This window comes from Oncorhynchus nerka, linkage group LG20 (genome assembly GCF_034236695.1).
Source record: "Oncorhynchus nerka isolate Pitt River linkage group LG20, Oner_Uvic_2.0, whole genome shotgun sequence".
Taxonomy (NCBI): domain Eukaryota; kingdom Metazoa; phylum Chordata; class Actinopteri; order Salmoniformes; family Salmonidae; genus Oncorhynchus; species Oncorhynchus nerka.
This window is the reverse complement of record NC_088415.1, coordinates 85,673,276-85,690,518: the sequence shown is the minus strand read 5'-3', so window position 1 is coordinate 85,690,518 and position 17,243 is coordinate 85,673,276. Positions and strand designations below refer to the sequence as shown.

Sequence of the window (17,243 nt, the reverse complement as noted above, 5' to 3'; positions counted from 1 at the left end):
CCTGGAGAGATACTGTTGTCCTGCCATGAGACCTAGAGAGGTACTGTTGTCCTGGTCGGCATTATTGTGCTTCTTTTGGTGATGAGTGATAATGTGTGCAGAGGGTCCCTGGTTCACGCCCAACTCAGGGCAGACAGGGGTGGAAGCTAAGCTGTTACACAGGCAACAGTCTTGGGACACTGACTGCTAAGCTATGTTTAGCTAGCTGAGCGACATATTGGCCCAGTGGATCTCTATGTTAAATAGGCCTAATCACTCAGACACCCTCTCTATCTTTATGCTCTACATGTGAGTGAACCTGACCTGCAGGACCGAAAGAGTGAAAACAGTCTCGAGTCACATAAGAGTGTTTCTCCTCACTATCTCTGTTGCATCCTGCCTAGAACGTTTTTAATACCGTTGGTTTCAATTTAACATGTTGGTTTGTGTAACCCCTAGTCACTGGCCTAGGATCAAATCAGCTATTGAGCCTCATGACGAGGTAAGAGGCAGGGTAATATTCAGTGAGATATTCCAGTTTTCAGCAGTGAGATACACTACCGGTCAAAAGTTTTAGAATACCTTTCTTTATTTTTTCTATTTTCTATATTGTAGGATAATAGTGAAGACACTATGAAATAACACATATGGAATCATGTAGTAACCAAAAAAGTGTTAAACAAATCTAAATATATTTTGTATTTGAGATTCTTCAAATAGCCACTCTTTGCCTTGATGACAGCTTTGCACCCTCTTGGCATTCTCTCAACCATCTTCACCTGGAATATTTTTCCAACAGTTTTGAAGGAGTTCCCACATATGCTGAGCACTTGTTGGCTCCGTTTACTTCACTATGCGGTTCGACTCATCCCAAATCATCTCAATTTGGTTGAAGTCGAGGGAGTGTGGAGGCCAGGTCATCTGATGCAGTGCTCCATCACTCTCCTTCTTGGTCAATTATCTCTTACACAGCCTGGAGGTGTGTTGGGTCATTGTCCTGTTGAAAAACAAATGATAGTCCCACTAAGCCCATCCAGATGGGCTGGTGTATTGCTGCAGAATGATGTGGTAGCCATGCTGGTTAAGTGTGCCTTGAATTCTAAATCAATCACAGACAGTGTCACCAGCAAAGCACCCCCACACCATAACACCTCCTCCTCCATGCTTTACGGTGGGAAATACACATGCGAAGATCATCTGTTCACCCACACCACGTCTCACAAAGACACAGCGGTTGGAACCAAAAATCTCAAATTTAGACTCTAGACCAAAGGACAAATTTCCACCGGAAATGCAAACTTGTAATGTATTCAAGATTGAAAAAAGCTTCTAAAGTTTGTAATTTCCACTTTAAAATGTCAGACTTGATTTGTCCTAACGAAAAATGTACAAACCCCTACAACAAATATACATTTATTATAATCCACATAATAATTCACATTTCATGTTGCTGCAGGATTATTTTCCTACTGTAGCAAACTGGCTCAAATTAATATCCTACATCTGTATGTAAAAAGATCTTCTTACTTAATGAGTGTTCACCAGCTCCCAAAGGCAAGCAGCACTTCTCCTCCAGCGACACTGAGGACGAGGACGACAACAGGAAGTTCAAGATTAAGATCAAGCCGTTGCCCTCCGACACTGCCAAGTGTGCCATCCCCTCCATGGATGAACTGAAAGCTTCCGTTGGAGGTTTGGCTTTGTCTCCCTCTTTGGTGAGTCCTTGCTGTTTCTAACTGTATGTAACCGGAATAGGGTAAAGTTGTCCCTAGACGGTGATTATGGGTCAGTTTAGCATTTTTCCCAGTAATTGTTAAGCCTTGTATTAAGGGGAGGGAATGCTGACCCTAGACCTGTACCGAGTGAAGTAGGATAAAGTGCAATGTCCCTGACTGAAGTTGAACTTAAACTTGGGTCATTGTAACTAAGGGCCACGGCCAAAGCTAGCTCTCTCGGGTGTTATATGAAGTATTATGTGAATCGTTTTGTTGAAACTGGAGACAGCTACAGCTAATTCTATCCAGTGATATGATCTGGAATGTACTAAACATCTGAATATCTGTTCCTCCTCTCACTTCCTCCCCCTCTTCATCTCCCCATCTTCCCTTTCTCTCTCCATCTTCCCTTTATCTCTCCATCTTCCCTTTCTCTCTCCATCTTCCCTTTCTCTCTCCATCTTCCCTTTCTCTCTCCATCTTTCCTTTCTCTCTCCATCTTTCCTTTCTCTCTCCATCTTTCCTTTCTCTCTCCATCTTCCCTTTTTCTCCATCTTCCCTTTTTCTCCATCTTCCCTTTCTTTCTCCATCATCCCTTTCTCTCTGCATCTCCCTCTCTCTCTATCGTCCCTTTCTCTCTATCTTCCCTTTCTCTCTCCGTCTCCCCTTTCTCCATCTCCCCTTTCTCTCTCCATCTTCCCTTTCTCTCTCCATCTTCCCTTTCTCTCTCCATCTCCCCTTTCTCTCTCCATCTCCCCTTTCTCTCTCCATCTTCCCTTTCTCTCTCCATCTTCCCTTTCTCTCTCCATCTCCCCTTTCTCTCTCCATCTCCCCTTTCTCTCTCCATCTTCCCTTTCTCTCTCCATCTTCCCTTTCTCTCTCCATCTTCCCTTTCTCTCTCCATCTTTCCTTTCTCTCTCCATCTTTCCTTTCTCTCTCCATCTTTCCTTTCTCTCTCCATCTTTCCTTTTTCTCCATCTTCCCTTTTTCTCCATCTTCCCTTTCTTTCTCCATCTTCACTTTCTTTCTCCATCTTCCCTTTCTCTCTGCATCTCCCTCTATCTCTATCGTCCCTTTCTCTCTCCATCTTCCCTTTCTTTCTCCATCTCCCTCTCTCTCCATCTTCCCTTTCTTTCTCCATCTCCCTCTCTCCATCTTCCCTTTCTCTCTGCATCTCCCTCTCTCTCCATCTTCCCTTTCTCTCTCCATATCCCTCTCTCTCCTACATCTTTTATTCTTGTAGAGGAGAAGTCCGGTAAGCCAGTCTTTATTTATTTATTTATTTAATTTCTTAATCTGTTTCAGTATAAAGAAAAGGCATGGCATGGATTCACTTGGCTGTGGATTCTTTTCTAACTTGGATTCTCTTTCCCCTGAGGAAGCTAAAAAATCCCCAGCGGGCAAAATGAAAAAATCAGATTTTTTCTTCTTCTGATTGCTAAAAAGATGTTTACAAAATGTCATTTTACAAACCATAATGATGTCAGTGATGTCATTACAACCAGTTTGGCTGCTGGGATAGGCTCTTCTATTAGAGTTGTTTAGATATTCCTCCCTCTGCATGTTATGTATGCTTTATGGTACTAACTCATTCACACTGCCTTGAACACATTTTTATTTTGGTTGATAACTTGAATCTCCCTTGCAAAAGCTTGCATGGTATATAATGCACAATCCTCCGCATAACACCTGTTCATAGCCTGTTGATTCTGTTTGACCAAAGCTGATTGGCGCTGGCGTAATACAGCTTCTCTGGACCCCCCGCAAGGTCGGGAACCCCCCCCCCCCCACCCCTTAAAAAAGACAAACGGATGCGTCAGCCAGACAGCCACTCAAAAAGTATAGACTACCGATCTCTGCTCTTGGTGCTGAAATTGCAACAGGTTGATGCGAATCGATTTATAGGCTTTCTGTGGTGCCCGGGCATGTAGCCTATAACTTTTGCTTTAGCTAATGGATAAATGTTTATTAGGCCTAATTGATTGTAATTTTCTCATGTTAAGTCCAACATTTCACAAGGCCATTTGCCATTTAGGCTGCTGTCTGGCAGCGATAATGTCATTATTTCTTCAGTAATTCAAGTTGGAAATTCAAACATTGCAGTTTATGAAATACATGTTCGATACAACAGAATACTAATTAAGAAACCAATTGATTTTAAAATAATAATACAATTGTCCTGTATAGCCTATCTGAGCCTGCATGACATGAGCCGTCCTCATGCTCTCTCCCAGCTTGGATAGGAAGTTGTGTGTAAAACCAGTCTATTAATGACAAATAATAGTCAGCACACCTTCAAAACACTAGTTTACGTTGTTTCATTATGCAGTGTAGCCTACTATCTATACCTATATACAGTATTTAACTACTATTTAGCTGCTATTTATAAACTCTTTATAAAAATTACACATCAAATAGCCTAAACATTTTGGAAAAAAGTAGTCGGCTTGAGGATAAATTTAGCCACAATTTAGCCACTATTTTGTCTGGCTAATAGCCTACACAAATGGTCTGCAGTCAAGCTAAATCAAATTAAATCCAATTTGATAGAATCCCCTGGTCTTCTGAAGTCCTCCTTGCTGCTTCTCTCTCTGTCTCTTTTCCTCTTACGTACTCTTACAGTATGAGCCTGGCCTCTAGTAGCTACAGTATGTGACTGGCCTATAGAAGCTACAGTATGAGCCTGGCCTCTAGTAGCTACAGCATGAGCTGGCCTCTAGTAGCTACAGTATGAGCCTGGCCTATAGAAGCTACAGTATGAGCCTGGCCTATAGAAGCTACAGTATAAGCCTGGCTTATAGAAGCTACAGTATGAGCCTGGCCTCTAGTAGCTACAGCATGAGCTGGGCTCTAGTAGCTACAGTATGAGCCTGGCCTCTAGTAGCTACAGTATGAGTCTGGCCTCTAGTAGCCACAGTATGAGCCTTGTCTTTAGTAGCTACAGTATGGGCCTGGTTTCTAGTAGCTACAGTATGATCCTGGCCTCTAGTATCTACAGTATGAGCCTGGCCTATAGTAGCTACAGTATGATGCTTTTCTCTAGGAGCCACAGTATGAGACTGGCCTCTAGTAGCTACAGTATGAGTCTGGCCTCTAGTAGCTACAGTATGAGCCTTGTCTTTAGTAGCTACAGTATGGGCCTGGCCTCTAGTAGCTACAGTATGATCCTGGCCTCTAGTAGCTACAGTATGAGCCTGGCCTATAGTAGCTACAGTATGAGCCTGGCCTCTAGTAGCTACAGTATGATGCTGGTTCTAGTAGCCACAGTATGAGACTGGCCTCTAGTAGCTACAGTGTGAGTCTGGCCTCTAGTAGCTACAGTATGATGCTTGTCTCTAGGAGCCACAGTATGAGACTGGCCTCTAGTAGCTACAGTGTGAGTCTGGCCTCTAGTAGCTACAGTATGATGCTTGTCTCTAGGAGCCACAGTATGAGACTGGCCTCTAGTAGCTACAGTATGAAACTGCGTCGCCTTGCATGTTTGTGTGCAAATGTTTTCACCACGGCCTGTAGATTCAGGTTGTGGATCTGACTGTTTTCTATGTATTGACAACCCAGTCTTTCCTGAGACATTGTGCATTATATGTCCATTGGGCTGAACACAATTTAAACTTAGTCTTGAATGATGCATGCAAAGTTATACCAGAGTTAAGACTTGATATTGCTACCACACAACTCAAACGCCAGTTCACAGTTAATCACAGTTAATCTATTAATCCGCTAAAGATGATAATGAGTTTGAGTTTATTTATTCTTGCTCACAGATTAAATTGAAGAAATGCAGACTTTACATTACTAATAATAAAACATTAATTTAAAATACATAACACATAATACGTGACATAAATAGAATATTGAACAATTGTAAACATTACAGGACATTTTTTCATGATGGAAAGAAATGTAAATATTGAAATGTGATTTAAAAATGTAGAATTTTTAGGGAGAACCATGGGGGCTGTATTGAGTAGCTTGGATGAATATGGTGCTCAGAGTAAACTGCCTGCTCCTCAGTCCGAGTTGCTAATATATGCATAGTATTAGTATATTTGGATAGAAAACACTATGACATTTTAATGATGTCTGTGAGTATAACAGAACAAAAACCTGAGAAAAAATCCAACCAGGAAGTGGGAAATCTGAGGTTGGTCGATTTTCAACTCAGCCCCTATTGAAGTTACAGTGGGATATTGGTCATGTTGCACTTCCTAAGGCTTCCACTAGATGTCACCCATCTTTATAAACTTGTTTGATGCTTCTACTATGAAGGGGGGCTGAATGAGAGGGGAATGAGTCAGAGGTCTGCCAGCAGTCACGCGCTGGTCATGCGCATTTCACATGAGAGGTATCTCCCGTTCCTTTGCTTTTCTGAAGAGAAAGGAATTCTCCGGTTGGAATATTATTGAAGATTTATGTTAAAAACATCCTAAAGATTGATTCTATACATCGTTTGACAAGTTTCTACGGACTGTAGTGGAACTTTTTGACATTTCGTCTGCAACTAGTGAACGCGCTTCGTGAGTTTTGATTTGTTTACCAAACGCCCTACAAAAGTAGCTATTTGGACATAAATGATGGACATTCTTGAACAAATCCAACATTTATTGTGGAACTGGGATTCCTGGGAGTGCATTCTGATGAAGATCATCAAAGGTAAGTGAATATCTATAATTTTATTTCTGACTTCTGTTGACTCCACAACATGGCGGATATATGTATTTGTTCTCTGAGCGCCGTACTCAGATTATTGCATGGTTTGCTTTTTCCGTAAAGCTTTTTTGAAATCTGACACAGTGGTTTCATTAAGGAGAAGTGCATCTAAAGTTCCATGCATAACACTTGTATTTTCATCAACATTTATAATGAGTATTTTTGTAAATTGATGTGGCTCTCTGCAAAATCACCGGATGTTTTTGGAGCTACTGAACATAGCGCGCCAATATATACTGACATTTTTTATATAAATATGAACTTTATCAAACAAAACATACATGTATTGTGTAACATGAAGTCCTATGAGTGTCATCTGATGAAGATCATCAAAGGTTAGTGATTAATTATGTCTTTATTTCTGCTTTTTGTGACTCCTCTCTTTGGCTGGAAAATGGCTGTGTTTTTCTGTGGCTTGGCTCTGACCTAACATAATCGTTTGTGGTGCTTTCACTGTAAAGCCTATTTGAAATCGGACACTGTGGTGGGATTAACAACAAGATTACCTTTAAAATGGTATAAGATGTGTATGTTTGAGGAATTTTAATTATGAGATTTCTGTTGTTTTGAATTTGGCGCCTTGCACTTTCACTGGCTGTTGTCATATCGATCCCGTTAACGGGATTTCAGCCCTAAGACATTTTTAAGAGGTAGAGTTATTATAGAGTCTGATAGCAGTGTGTAGAGTAGCGTTTCGCAGGCTGTTCGTTCGGGCAGTTATAGTGGACAGTTGGTGGCTGTTTCTCAGGAGCCTGGTGGTGCAGTTACCTCTTTTTGGAGGGAGCAGGTCATTCAGTGGATGGATAAGAGTGTGCATGTCCTTCACCAGATGCACTGCAGCCAGCTCTCCCCTGCTCTGCAGTGAGGGGAGCTGTGGTTGGACTGCTCCACCTCTGGAGATGATCCTCTAGGCCCTCCTCTGCACCCTGTCTAGTTGGGCCTGCAGCTTTTTACTGCATCCAACTAACAGCACTCCACCGTATTCCAGACGAGGCTTGACCAGTGTAGTATAGACTGACCAGATCTTCAGTGGGTAGGCCTTTTCTGGAGAGAACAGTCAAAAAGTGCAGGTGTTTTGAGGTCTTCCTCACTGACTGCTCCACATGTGTGTCACCACTGAGGTTAGATGAAAACCAAGATACTTAGTTGTTGTTACCACTCCAAAATACCAACAATGGTGAGGGTGTTTCTGGCTGATATGTCAAAAGCCTTTGATCACACAAAGCTCCTGAAACATCTGTCTGACATTGTATCCAAGGTTACTAGCCTAGCTCCACAGCTACACTACCAGAAGAAGACAGAGGGTGATGGTTGCTAGCCTAGCTCCACAGCTACACCACCAGAAGAAGACAGAGGGTGATGGTTGCTAGCCTAGCTCCACAGCTACACCACCAGAAGAAGACATAGGGTGATGGTTGCTAGCCTAGCTCCACAGCTACACCACCAGAAGAAGACATAGGGTGATGGTTACTAGCCTGGCTCCCACAGCTACACCACCAGAAGAAGACATAGGGTGATGGTTACTAGCCTGGCTCCACAGCTATACCACCAGAAGAAGACATATGGTGATGTTTACCAGCCTTGCTCCACAGCTATACCACCAGAAGAAGACATATGGTGATGTTTACCAGCCTTGCTCCACAGCTACACCACAGGAAGAAGACATATGGTGATGTTTACCAGCCTTGCTCCACAGCTACACCACCAGAAGAAGACATAGGGTGATGTTTACCAGCCTTGCTCCACAGCTACACCACAGGAAGAAGACATATGGTGATGTTTACCAGCCTTGCTCCACAGCTACACCACCAGAAGAAGACATAGGGTGATGTTTACCAGCCTAGCTCCACAGCTACACCACCAGAAGAAGACATAGGGTGATGGTTACTAGCCTGGCTCCACAGCTACACCACCAGAAGAAGACATAGGGTGATGGTTGCTAGCCTGGGTCCCACAGCTACACCACCAGAAGAAGACATAGGGTGATGGTTGCTAGCCTGGGTCCCACAGCTACACCACCAGAAGAAGACATAGGGTGATGGTTGCTAGCCTTGCTCCACAGCTATACCACAAGAAGAAGACAGAACGTGATGGTTACTAACCTGTGGCTTTCACAAGGGTGGTAGTAGTGCTGGACTTTGGTAGGTAGGCATACTGATTTGTGCACTGTTGGCATGAGTTGTTTTGTTGTTGATGAAGTTTCCTGGATTTTTCCAAGGCATGAAGTTAGAGAGATGGGCCTCCAGTCACCCGTTGTACATGGGTTTGACACTTTAGCTATGGGGACACACATTGGCAATCTTCCAGGCAGCAGGAACAGTCCCCTGCCACTAGGTTGTGTTAACTATGTGTGTGATGACAGGGGCTAGATCTTCTGCATGCTCTTTTAGTACTGTTGGATTCGGGGTAAACTTTGAAGATTGAGATATTAAAGGCATGATAGATCAGAAGCATAGTATATAAAGGAGTGAAAGATATCGATTTTTACGTCAGAAGTTAATGGTCCTCTGTATAAAGACAGATGGCTTTGGAGTGTGTTGGGTGGACGGGAGGAAGTCACAGGATTGCTATAGGGGAAGCGGATGGACATCTGTGGATTAGGCAGACGAAGGAGGGGTTGAGGTCAGGAGGTCAGGTCAGATCCCCTGAAGGGAGTAATAAGGGTTTAGTATCCTGTTACCCTCTTCCTGTGGAACCATAAGATGTAAGGATTGGAGAGAAGGAGGTGTGTCTAAAGTGGAGTATACTGGTAGTGGTGGAAACATGTCTTTGTTTGAATTACAGCTAGAATGACCCTTTGGAAGAATTCAACATCTTTAGTGTCCGTGTGTTATTTACTCTGAAAAATAAGAACCTAACAGTACCCAGGCTGGAATGACCTCAGGCCCACACACTTTACGGGGGGCTCAGTCTGGTCAGAGCTTGCTTTATCTGGCCAATGCTGCACAGCTCAACCTGCCTTGTAGGCATGGGGAAGATGGCAAGAGGTGTGTTGCTTGTCCATGCTTCAGCAAAAAAACATTGTTGTCTTCAATTCCCTCCACCTGTATTCTCCCTCCTGATGTTTTCTGTCATCCCAGTCCTTTGTTAATGAAGTCCCATCATTCCTTTGGGCTTCTCTTCTTTAGGTCCTGGATTTAAGTTTTTATAGTAGTTTGTCTTTGCTTCTTTGATAAGCGTTTGCACCTGTGTTTCTGTATTTTCTCCATTTCATCGTTTTACCCCACCTGTCTTTTCCTGATGGCAGTCTTTTTCAGTCATCCAGGGCTTGTCCAGTGTTGTTGTTTTCTTATTTCTTATTGGCATGTATACATCGAGTGCAGTTAGAATGCAGGAGTTGAACATCTCCACCTTTGCATCAATGCTCTCAGCCTCATATTTGGCAGACCAGTCAGTGCTGGCAATACATCGTGCCAATGCCTCCTTTCTGTTCTGGGTTACCAGACAACCTTTTATCCCGCTGCACCTGGCTTCTCCCTCCTGATGTTGTGTTTGGGGAGAACAGCAGACATTTGTGATCACTGGATCCGACAGGAGCAAGTACAGTGGGGGTGTTGTAGTGATTCTTCATATTTGTAATGATCAGATCTAGGATGGCGTCCCCTCTGGTCTTGTCTTTGACCACTTTCATGTCTGGATGGGAGTTTGTCAGCATATTGATAGGCATGTGATTAAAGTCTCCACACAGGATGAGCCCCATTTGGGGAGAGGACATCCTGATCACATGGACAGTGTTGATGAGATAATCCACAGTGTTATGCTGAAGTGTTTTCTCATAGTGGATGCTCCTTGCTGTCCCCAGTCCACCTGACTGTGCTGCTACTCCAGTTTCAACTGTTCTGCCTTATTATTATAATCTCCACCCGGCACAGCCAGAAGAGGACTGGCCACCCCACATATGCTCTCTCTAATTCTCTCTTTCTTTCTCTCTCTCGGAGGACCTGAGCCCTAGGACCGTGCCCCAGGACTACCTGACATGATGACTCCTTGCTGTCCCCAGTCCACCTGACTGTGCTGCTACTCCAGTTTCAACTGTTCTGCCTTATTATTATTCGACCATGCTGGTCATTTATGAACATTTGAACATCTTGGTCATGTTCTGTTATAATCTCTACCCGGCACAGCCAGAAGAGGACTGGCCACCCCACATAGCCTGGTTCCTCTCTAGGTTTCTTCCTAGGTTTTGGCCTTTCTAGGGAGTTTTTCCTAGCCACCGTGCTTTTACACCTGCATTGTTTGCTGTTTGGGGTTTTAGGCTGGGTTTCTGTACAGCACTTTGAGATATCAGCTGATGTACGAAGGGCTATATAAATAAATTTGATTTGATTTGATTTGATGGTAGAGTACTCCCACTAACAGAGTTGAGACTGAGCTGGGGAGTCGTTTAGGACGGAGCTGAAGCCACATACACTCAAACTCCTCTTTGTCTAGGTCAGTTCTTCTCTTTGCCTGCATACTGTGATCCACATACATAGTCACGCCCCTTCTCATCCCCTCTGGACCCCTCTGGACCTGTCATTTCTGAACAGCTGATAGTTATATATCAAAAGAGATTCATCTGAGATATTTTCGTTGTCCAAAGTTTCAGTGACACATCCAATGTCTGCATTTACTATTTGAAGAAGCAGTTCAAATTCATCCACTTTGTTTATCAATGATCTTGAATTACAAACAAGCACATTCAGAGTCTCTGCGGCATTTCTGGACGTATTTGCGACATCACAAAATTCAGTTAAAATTCTGCATTCACGTGAGCAATTGTGTTTTTTAATGTATTTTAGGTGACCTTCTATTGTCAGTATTTTCCTCCGTCTGCCCTCACCAGCTGTAGTCCCTGTCACCTGGCTTGTTGCGCTCATTATCCCGAAGCACTGAAGTTTGTCTCGGATATGCAGTGCCAGTGGAGGTGCATGTGTTTTGTAAATCCCTTAGAGAATGTGATGAGTATTCCACAACGTTTGTACAGTCCATCGTTGTCAAAGCCATGCTTGGTCCATTAAAAGAGCAGGGGAAAGTATGCAGTGTGACACAACAACAACAACAACAAACACCAACAAACATTTCAAACGTTGTAACACATGTTACTCTCGAGAGGCTGCCTGGAAGCGTCAATGACGACAACTCCGAAATCTTAAGTATAATCTGTTTGAATCTGCCAATTTATTGGCTGTCCGGTATGCAGACGACCTGTCTCCAGAGCTTCCTATACAGTTCATCTCTTTCCGGAACGTCTTGAGGCCGGCAATTAAGGAGAACGAGAGGCTCAATTAAAGATGTTGCAGAACTGCTGTATTTGAATCACCACTCCCAGTTTCCCTGATGTTACTACGGCAATCAAGCTGTTTTTAACTATCTGCAGATAGTTTGTTTTCTAAACTAAAACTCCTAAAGAACTTCCTAAGAAGCATTAGGCTCTCGGTCTGATTTGAGCTTTAAAACACCTGAGGAAGCTCCACTCATTGTACTGGTACCATCATAGCCTTGCCCACTGCATTTGTTCAAAGTCCCCGATATCTCTTTACTTTACAATCAGTTCAATTCTTTGTTTTTCAAGGCCTGAGGCACTTTGATCACGTTCTTGAAGCCCAAGAAACAAACACTTAGCTTCCTAGTACATATGCAAATTAAAAAGGTTTATGAATGACTTTTTGGAGATTTACTGTCAAAATGCTTAATTAAATGTAAAAAAAAAAATTAAAAAGGCTGATTAAAAGGCGCATGGGCCCCCATAGCTGTCTTGACAAGCTGAGGTGACGTAACCTACCAGGTGCTATGTTGTCTTGACAAGCTGAGGTGACGTAACCTACCAGGTGCTATGTTGTCTTGACAAGCTGAGGTGACGTAACCTACCAGGTGCTATGTTGTCTTGACAAGCTGAGGTGACGTAACCTACCAGGTGCTATGTTGTCTTGACAAGCTGAGGTGACGTAACCTACCAGGTGCTATGTTGTCTTGACAAGCTGAGATAATGTAACCTACCAGGTGCTATGTTGTCTTGACAAGCTGAGGTAATGTAACCTACCAGGTGCTATGTTGTCTTGACAAGCTGAGATAATGTAACCTACCAGGTGCTATGTTGTCCTGACAAGCTGAGGTAATGTAACCTACCAGGTGCTATGTTGTCTTGACAAGCCGAGGTGACGTAACCTACCAGGTGCTATGTTGTCTTGACAAACTGAGATAATGTAACCTGCCAGGTGCTATGTTGTCTTGACAAGCTGAGATAATGTAACCTGCCAGGAGCTATGTTGTCTTGACAAGCTGAGGTAATGTAGCCTACCAGGTGCTATGTTGTCTTGACAAGCTGAGATAATGTAACCTGCCAGGAGCTATGTTGTCTTGACAAGCTGAGGTAATGTAACCTGCCAGGTGCTATGTTGTATTGCTGCATTACTATATGTAGGCTTTATTGCACAGTGTTGAAGTAGAGGGGTGTTACATTCTTTTCGGTTCTATTTGCCTGATTTGTCACTCACTCTCTGACCAGGTCTGTTCTCTCTTCCTTTTTGTTGGTCTCAGAGACGCAGCCCGGTAAGTCGCCACCTGGTGGCTCATTTTAAAAGTGTCTGCACCCAAAGCACTTGCATGGAATTAAATTAATTATTAATATTATTGTTTGGAATGCTGTTCATTTCATTCTTTACAGACCCAAACACTCTATTTCATTTCAGTGCGTATGACATTTACTGATGGCCTCACAAAATATTGTATTTTTCCAGTTTCTATATATATACTTCCAGTTTCACTCTATTCTTTCACATTAGCAATTGTACAGGGAGACTAATCCAGGACCTATACTGTAATTATTTGTTGAAGTGTTTACATTCATGTTTTGTATGTTAGGTTACGATTCCTTTTTACTGGTATACTGAAAAGTACTTTGTTTTCGTTGCAGGGCTCAATAAAGAGACACCTGTCTTGTAAGTACATTGTTTGTGGATGTAGTGTAATGCTATTTGTAATTAGTTTTCCAGTCTGTCAGTGTAAACTGCGTACATGTACAGTACAGTATCTTTTCATAGTTCTACACCATCAGTTAAGTTAGTTGTTTGAGGTTGTGATCCATACTGTAGTTTCAATAGTTTGAGTTAAGATGCACATTCAGTGGCTGTCAGTATATATAATATATTATAGTACATTATGATATACAATCTAATATCACTGGTTGTTCTTTCCAGGTGAGGAGATCGCCAGACCCAGACGCTCCACCCCTACGCCAAGCCCCGCCCCCGAGACACAAAGGTCAAAACTCTGCTAATGCTAACATTGCTAACAGACTAGCATATTTTCTATGTACTGTATTGCTATAATTTGTGTTGGGTCTGCTGAATGTTCTGTTTGGGGGGGGGAAATAAAGCTTTTATATTCAATTCAATTACAAAGTATAAGTACATCGCTGAAATCTTGATTATCAGAGTTGTAAAATCATATTTACATTATCTTGACTTTACCATCTCTTGCAGTGAGAGAGTATCCCAGAATCGCAGAGCATCCCCAGCTTTCTTCGGGCCTCCTCCTGAGTCGACCTATGAGACACACAGATACGATAGTAACAGAAACGATGGTAACACTCAGGAGAATAGTCTTTCTGACTGCATGTGTGTGTTGCATGGGTATTAGCTCTGGGTTAGTACAGTCAGTGGTGTGTCGGTTGGTTGCTCCTAATCACAACAATACTATCTGTAGCTGTGGTATCACCAGTGCTTGACTGGGACTGAAATATGTACCGGTGCTCATTTTGAGTGCCGGTACTGTTTAAATACCCCATAATGAAAAGGGAAAACATATTTTATTGAAAATGAAATACAGAAATATCTCATTTACATAAGTATTCAGCTTTGCACACTTGGATTGTACAATATTTGCCCATTTATTATTTTCAAAATTCTTCCAGCTCTGTAAAATTGGTTGTTGATCATTGCTAGACAACCATTTTCAAGTCTTGCCATATATTTTCAAGCAGATTTAAGTCAAAACAGTAACTCAGCCACTCAGGAACATTGTGAAAATGTTATGCAACTTCTGGCGTGTGTTTACTGTGAACACTGAGGCTGTACCCGCTTTAAGTTAGTTTTAACAGTGGTCAAGTAGGCTACTATGGCTATTTGATCATAATACAGGCCTTCCAGAGTGGCCTACCATCAAAAACTATGGAGAAAATGCATCCCTTAACATTTTAGCATGGAAATAGCTGTTCTATCATTCAGCCTACAGTAGCAGCCAATGTGTGCTTTTGGAAAGAAAACATGCAGGGCTTGACATGAACCTGTTTATCCACTTGTCCTTCCGACAAGGAGGTGACTGAAAATGTTGTTGTGTTTGATGCAAGAAACCACTTTACAAAATGTAATGATTTATTATTCTCATACCATTATTACAGAGAATCAGACAAATTGTGCTTCCCTCTGCCTATTGGCTACTTTAAAAAAAAACACGTTTTGATTGAATATCCGAAACATACAATATACTTGCAGTGAAGCTGCTCCACAACTACATCATACCAGTCATCCAATAGACTACACCATACCAGTCATCCAACAACTACATCATACCAGTCATCCAACAACTACATCATACCAGTCATCCAACAACTACACCACACCAGTCATCCAACAACTACACCACACCAGTCATCCAACAACTACACCACACCAGTCATCCAACAACTACACCACACCAGTCATCCAACAACTACATCATACCAGTCATCCAACAACTACATCATACCAGTCATCCAACAACTACACCACACCAGTCATCCAACAACTACACCACACCAGTCATCCAACAACTACACCACACCAGTCATCCAACAACTACATCATACCAGTCATCCAACAACTACATCATACCAGTCATCCAACAACTACATCATACCAGTCAACCAACAACTACATCATACCAGTCATCCAGCAACTACATCATACCAGTCATCCAACAACTACACCATACCAGTCATCCAACAACTACATCATACCAGTCATCCAACAACTACATCATACCAGTCATCCAACAACTACATCATACCAGTCATCCAACAACTACATCATACCAGTCATCCAACAACTACATCATACCAGTCATCCAACAACTACATCATACCAGTCATCCAGCAACTACATCATACCAGTCATCCAACAACTACACCACACCAGTCATCTAACAACTACATCATACCAGTCATCCAACAACTACATCATACCAGTCATCCAACAACTACATCATACCAGTCATCTAACAACTACATCATACCAGTCATCCAACAACTACATCATACCAGTCATCCAACAACTACATCATACCAGTCATCCAACAACTACATCATACCAGTCATCCAACAACTACATCATACCAGTCATCCAGCAACTACATCATACCAGTCATCCAACAACTACACCACACCAGTCATCTAACAACTACATCATACCAGTCATCCAACAACTACATCATACCAGTCATCCAACAACTACATCATACCAGTCATCCAACAACTACATCATACCAGTCATCCAACAACTACATCATACCAGTCATCCAACAACTACATCATACCAGTCATCCAACAACTACACCACACCAGTCATCTAACAACTACACCACACCAGTCATCTAACAACTACATCATACCAGTCATCCAACAACTACATCATACCAGTCATCCAATAGACTACTATCAGCAACTCCACTCCCTCTTGTCTCCAATTCCACATCCCAACCCTCAGCTTCCCTCAGCCCATCCTCAGCTTCCCTCAGCCCATCCCATCTATCTCTACTGGCCACCCTCTTCGGATTTCTACACAACATATATCTTTCAACTATGCTGTGATGTTTAATGTACAATTACAGTTATCTAATCGAATAGAATCCACAGATTGCGAGTTGAAGATAAATACTTTTATTCAGAGTATTAGTATATTAGTAATTGACTGACCCGGTCTCTCCAGATCTCCTAACAGTACTATTTCTAGGGTCAATTTTAGATCAATGCTATGCATTTTCAGCCATTCCTGAACCTGAGACCAGAAACAGGCTACCTGAGGGCAATACCAAAATAAATGCTTGATTCTGTATCCTCACAACAAAATCTGCAGCGCTTCAATGATTTTATGCCCCAAATATTCAACATTTTGTCGGTGGCAAGAATTGTATATAATAACTTTAGCTGAAAAGGACAAAGTCTTGAATCTTGCATTGTCTTATATATCAACTCATACACCCTGTACCATGGAATCGGTACATCAAAAATCTCTTCCCAACTATTTTGCAATCTGTATGGCACAGTTGTCAACATCCTGGTCCTCAAATAGTTTTGATCCTTTACATTGGGCAGACAGACCAGTTCCCTACCTCCTCCCGCAGCCAGCTGCCTTCTCCATTTTTGGGGGTAAATGCTGTAATCTATTGGTTGTACTCTTGGATTGAGCAAACCTTCCCGTACAATTATGATAACTCAATGAATGACATAACTCTACCATTCTAATTTAAAATATAATTTAAAAACAAAATCCAATTTTCATTAAATACAGGTATTTTATCAACCAGCATATTTGAGTTCAGCCATAATATTTGTTGTAATATTTGTTCTATCTTTTCAGGGGGATGAAATTGAGATTGTAGCCAGCTCTGCAATGCTTGTTTGAAAAAGAGAGATGCTTTGAAAAAAGTGTCATTTTCAATTAATCGGAAATTAGACATGGCAATCTGCACAAAGGCAAAAGGCCATTTTTAAACAATGAATGAGCTTTTCTGTCAAGGGTGTATACGGGAGGCGAAGTCAGGTGCCGGAGAGCAGAGTGTAATAAACAGGTGCACTTTAATTCCGGTCCAAAAATGACAGCA

At 42.2% G+C, this 17,243-nt stretch overlaps 1 pseudogene; it reads left to right on the top strand.

Moving 5' to 3' along the window:
• LOC115117255 (SH3-containing GRB2-like protein 3-interacting protein 1) overlaps positions 1-17,243 on the top strand; it is an 83,154-nt pseudogene that overhangs the window by 36,088 nt on the left and 29,823 nt on the right.